The following is a 5514-nucleotide window of genomic DNA, read 5'->3' as shown; positions in this document are numbered from 1 at the left end:
ACGTTGACTATTATGTTTCTGAACACTGAAACATTTAGTGGCAAAACTCCGCGCAATAACATTTCTGGAATTGTTGTGAGTTTTCACTCTTACATCACGGATATGTTGTTTCATCGAATATTTACGGGACCTCGTGCTTAGGCAATCTCCGGAGAGTTTGATGGCGTTCGGCTCAACTGCAATGCATTCTGGTAAAAGCTGGTGAACATTCCGGCTAATTATGATGCATTTTGGGAAAAAGTGCTGAATTCGATAATTCGTTCTACCAGTGAGCGATTTGTCTCGGATGTCTTTCTGATTTGGTATGTCAATGAGTGGGAATATTCGTTTCTGTTAAATTGGCAGGACAGTGGCGAGCTTGTTCTCAGGAGAAATGAACGGGCGGCGAAAAAGTGCCCTGGGAACGGGACTTGACTTCTAGAACCAAGGAGAGCAGTTGCCTCCCACTAATGGGGACATGACTTGTATCGCGGTGGTATTCGATTCTGCTTCGAGGGTTTTCCTCATAATTCTCCGGTTTTCAAAAAGCTAAAAGTCAGCTGGTCAGAAAGTCAGAAAGCTAGAAAAAATTTGAAAAACAGTTGAGACTTAAAAAGTTCAGAAAAAGATCTTAGTAGCATTTACATGAAACGACGACTCTCAAAAGAAAAAAAAATATGGTTGAAAGTGCCTATCACCTCAACACACTTTTTCACTTTGTTTATTCTCCGAAATCGTCCCAAATACATCGTGTTGTTTTTAGAACCTTTTGATTGAAATTTCACCTTTTTATTGACTTTCAAAGACGGGAAAAGTGATCATACTCTGATCCATAACCGAGCAATGAAGGAGAATGGGTTCGATACCGGGTTGACGTCACAAATTAATTTGCATTGAGATAGTTCTTTGAAAACAGCGATGGAAATTAATTTGTGACGTCAACTCGGTATCGAACCCATTCCCCTTCATTGCTCGGTTATTAATCACGGTATGACCACTTTTCCCGTTTTTCAAAGCCAATGAAAGAGCGAAATTTCAATCTAAATGTTCTAAAAACAACACGATGTATTTGGGATGATTTCTGAGAATAAATATAGTGGAAAGTGTGTTGAGGTGATAAGCACTTGAAACTTGACCCGAGATTCGAATTATTGATAAATACGAAACAAAAGGAGCTATTCTTATATCCAAATCCCGGTGCTTCAACGAAGGGAGGGAAAAAGTTAATTACTTCCTTGATTTAGAAAAAAGACTGTAAACATGCAAGGAACGACTCTGCAGATCAAAGTAAATGAGAAAGATTTTGTTGTCACGGACAAAGATTTTACTGAAGCGAATGCGCGTCTATTTATGAAAGCCTCTATAATAGCCTCTAAAGTAAGTTAGCATTGCCTCACGGAAGACTTTCTTTTCAAACAAGCGAATCAAGAAACGGTTGAGCACCGAAGAAGAAGAGTAATGTTTTGAGACGCTAAAATCTATGTCTTTGGATACAGCACCAGGAACCGATGGCCTTCCGAAGTTTGGATTTATAACTAAGGTTTTCTGGAATGATGTGGCTGATGTTCTTATAAACGTTCTCAGTTACTCATATGAGAAGAGAAAGCTCTCGGTTTCGCAAAGACGAGGTGTAAAACTTATACCAAAAACAGATCGCAAAACCTTAGACTACTTGGATCAGCTTAGTAAAAAACTGGCGACCGCTAACGCTCTTACATTGCGGTTACAAGATTGCTACTAAAGCTATAGCAAAACAAATTAAAATTAATCTCAAGAGATCAGACAGGTTTCATCATCATGTGAAAGACAGATTTATTACAGAATATATTCTATTGATTAACGGCAGTACTTATAGTTTTTTCTGGATTTAGAAAGCCCTCGATACTCCAGACTGGTCCTTTCTTCGTGAGACCTTGAAGTATGTTGGCTTCGGTCCACAGTTATCAAATTGGATTAACGTTTTCCACTTCGACGTAGAAAGCTGTATTTTAAACAATGGATGGACTAATAACTTCTTCAAACTTAGTCGAATTAGGAAGGGAGGAGGAGTCGGGGAGGGGGGGGGGAAGGTTCGGCAGTGCTGCCGGGGAGTCGCCTTGTTCACTTATTTTTTTAGTGGTTGAAATAATAGCAGAAGCCTTTGCGGAAACAAGAAAATCAGGGACATATTTATTAACAATAATGAAGCTAAGCTCAGTCTATACTTATAGTCTTAAAACCAATTAGTATATATATATATTATAGGATTATGAAGAAATCAATCAAAGAGCTTACTGACTGATTGCAGTTTTTTCGAATTCCTTTGAAACAAAAAAGATGATAAAGAAGCTTCAAGTTTAGGTTTGCAGAATACCCGACCACAAGAAATGGACCCCAAAAACACTGCTGCCGCAGTGCCGCATTCGCGGTGTTGGTTCACCGTCCTTTTTATCCGCTGTGCCGAAGCGAATAATAAATGACCGTCAAGCGCGCAACACATGGATATAGCTTAGGAGGACGCTCAGGGGCGGATCTAAGGTAAATAATGACCGGTTTGCAAAACAACGAAAAAGTTCCTAGGGGACTTCGGGGGTATGCTTCCCCGGAATTCTTTTTTTTGGGGGGGAGGGGGATTAACTCTCCATAGTCCTCTTTCCAGTGTTTCAGAGACATTCACCAGCACATCAATCAGATGATCGCGAGACCGCCGTTGAGTAGTCATTAGAGACGTTTAGATTCTACGAAGAGGACGAGAACGAGTACGAGATTTGGATGCCCATTTTTAGCGAAAATACTTGGAACATTTATAGCTCGGACGATTAATCTTACTCTTTGTTAGCAGCATAGGTTGCTCAGTTATTCTTCTTGCCGGTAACTGAGCCTTTTTGCTGGTCGAAAAATGCCAAAATTGCTACCGTGTTGTTGACTTGTTTTGACACGACGACCATTGATTTTTGCAAAACCTCGCACTAAAATGATGACATTATCACGTTTTTCCCGCCAAGTAATGGTAGTTCTGTGAGAAACTCGTACTCGTAGTCTTTCTGGTCCTAGAATCTAAAGCTCTCTACTCACTGCGTTACTGATTATGTAACGAAGACAGTGACAAATGACTTCCTGGGTAGAAAATAACACAGCCAGAGCGTGTCTGTGCCCGAAAATTGACAAAAAAAAAATCACACCATTTTCAAGATTTCAACTTGGAATTCTACTTTTATTTTAAAAATTAATGTATACTTTTCATGAAAATTGACCGATTTTCGTAAAACGGTGGAAATCGGTATGGATCCGGCCCTGTAACCTCGTTCTTAATCCGAGGCAAAACAAACAACACATGGAATATAACTCGTCTCAACTAAACACTAAGGCATTGCGGCACTGCGGCGCCAGACATCCTACCCAATTCACTTTAACCTTAAATCGACTAAAGCACCGTGAGACCAGCCATTCTACTGAACTCAATTTAACCTTAAGTCGACTAAGGCACCACGGCACTGCGGCAGCAGTCACTACTCTATTCATTGTATCCGGCGCGAACCACGCGAAACCCTCTTTCGTTCACTTCGGCACTGCTTCTCGAGTCGCAAACGTAACGCTTCTTTGTGGACGGGTATTCTGCAATCGCTCTCATCGACGAATAGCGACCCACATATCCTTAAAACTGACAACTGGGACTTGTAGACGAGGAGGTTTGTTTTTTTCTGCGAAGGCGAGGAAGAAATCCATTAATTACCAGCTATTTTGTGAATGTTAAAAAACAATGCGATTTCTCTTGGATGCAGTTTTGCAAAATTAGGGAGCTTAAGATCTACGACGACGACGTCGACGACAACGCCACAAAACAGTGATATCATTGGTTAAAAGAGCATAAATAATCGTGCTGCACGTGCGGCACGGATTATTGCTCATATTTTTGCGGTTTTCGGTATGACGACGACGTGAAATCACCAAATTTTAGGTTTTGACGACAACGTGAGCATGCTACGGAGAAACTTTCATTCTCTATTTTCACTCTGAAATCGCTCTTACCAATTTATTTTTAGGATACTTCGCCCATATTGTAGGACTTAAACGAGATGGAATAATCGCGAAAGACTTATAATAGAGCAAAGTTTTATTTTCAGGTGACGTTTTCGTTGACGTCGCCGTCGTAGATCTTAAGGTCCCTATTGTTTCTAGCAAGGATGATCTACAAGTTGACGTTACTTTGGGTCTAAGTCCGTACAACCTCAAACTGCAGGTTACTGCAGTTTAATTTTATTCTTAGACTATCATTAAGTACTTACTTCAAATAACTTAACGCAGCCCACACCTGGATGTATTCTTACGATTACTAACGTTTAACTATCTAATGAAGAAGAAAGATCTAGAATCTTCCAACTTAAATGGGAGCCATTTTTACTTTTTTTGAATAAATGAATGTAGTAAGCTGTGGCTTTTCTCCAGTAAACAATCTGCTCTAGTTCGATGAGCAATTTCTTGGTACCCAATGCTCCAACATGCCGTAATGTAAGTCCGTTGTGTGAGGACTTGTTTGCAAAGAGGGAGGGAGGGTGCCCCGGCTGACCGAGTTACCCGGTTAGGAGGGTTAAAACAAGTTGAACATAGCCCGCCCCTACGTGCAACTCACCTAAGCGGGATGGCCAGCCACTGGGGTTTCCTTTGAAAGGCCACTAAGCACAACAAACACGATGGCGGACAAAAGAAACGTTTTGGAGGCAAGTTTAATTTGTTTTTTATCTCTTAGTTCGGTGGCGGTCGCTTTTCAGTGTTTATTACATTAATCTCTTCATACCATGTAAACTCCTCAATGCGTTTTCTAAAGAAAGGTATGAAAACGGTTCGCTCTCCCAGGTTAGCTGGGTTTGCCGGAGCACCCACGCTCCATGCCCTGCCCTAAGTATCACTTTGCAAGTAATAAGTTGCATTGTGTAAGTCGTGTCATCTCGAGTGAAGTATCATCAGTAAACCAGATGAAGGATGGTATTGGGTAGCCGAAATATTGTTAAAAAAATACATTTTCGCGTTAGTATCAATCGTGCAGTAGTCTACCTGAAATTTTTTTTAACTCCATTACTTACAATACAAAAGCTTACGCTACTTATATTACTCACCATGCAGTACAAACACTACTTACAATACAATACGATCACTAACGCTACTGACAATACAGAAGCTTACACTACTTTCAGTGCAGTACCGGCATAACACAAAAATGGCACATCAAGGAAAGAAAAATATATAGGGCAAAGAAAAACTATGTTAAAGTAGTTTTCTTTGTAAAGGAGAATCTTAATATCCTTCAAATAAAATCGTCAGTTTTACCGATTGTCGAAAGGAGAGATCAAGGAAGTTATAATGACTGGGGTAACTGTGTTTTTCTATTTACGCGGGATGACGTAGTCAGTCCGCGTTGACATTCACAAATTGTGATGTATTTTTAACTTTCTCGTATCCCGTCCCCTTGGCCAAACTTAAGGGACGTCCCGAAAATTCTGCGGTATTATTGGCTGCAAGTATGAATAACGTGTAAGTTAGGTTGCATCGCAGAAGGCA

The 5514-nt window shown here is 40.4% G+C and overlaps 1 protein-coding gene across 1 annotated transcript in view; it reads left to right on the top strand.

Moving 5' to 3' along the window:
- Nucleotides 1–2380: 2380 nt before the first annotated feature.
- LOC137994919 (WD repeat-containing protein 70-like) overlaps nucleotides 2381–5514 on the top strand; it is a 62971-nt gene continuing 59837 nt past the window's right edge. Inside the window, exon 1 of the mRNA XM_068840494.1 lies at nucleotides 2381–2496. The gene's annotated coding sequence lies outside the window, so the exon portion shown is untranslated. The remainder of the gene's footprint in view (nucleotides 2497–5514) is intronic.

Source organism: Montipora foliosa, chromosome 3, assembly GCF_036669935.1.
Source record: "Montipora foliosa isolate CH-2021 chromosome 3, ASM3666993v2, whole genome shotgun sequence".
In the NCBI taxonomy this organism is placed as follows: domain Eukaryota; kingdom Metazoa; phylum Cnidaria; class Anthozoa; order Scleractinia; family Acroporidae; genus Montipora; species Montipora foliosa.
The sequence above is the reverse complement of the archived record's forward strand: the minus strand, read 5'-3'. Positions and strand labels throughout refer to the sequence as shown.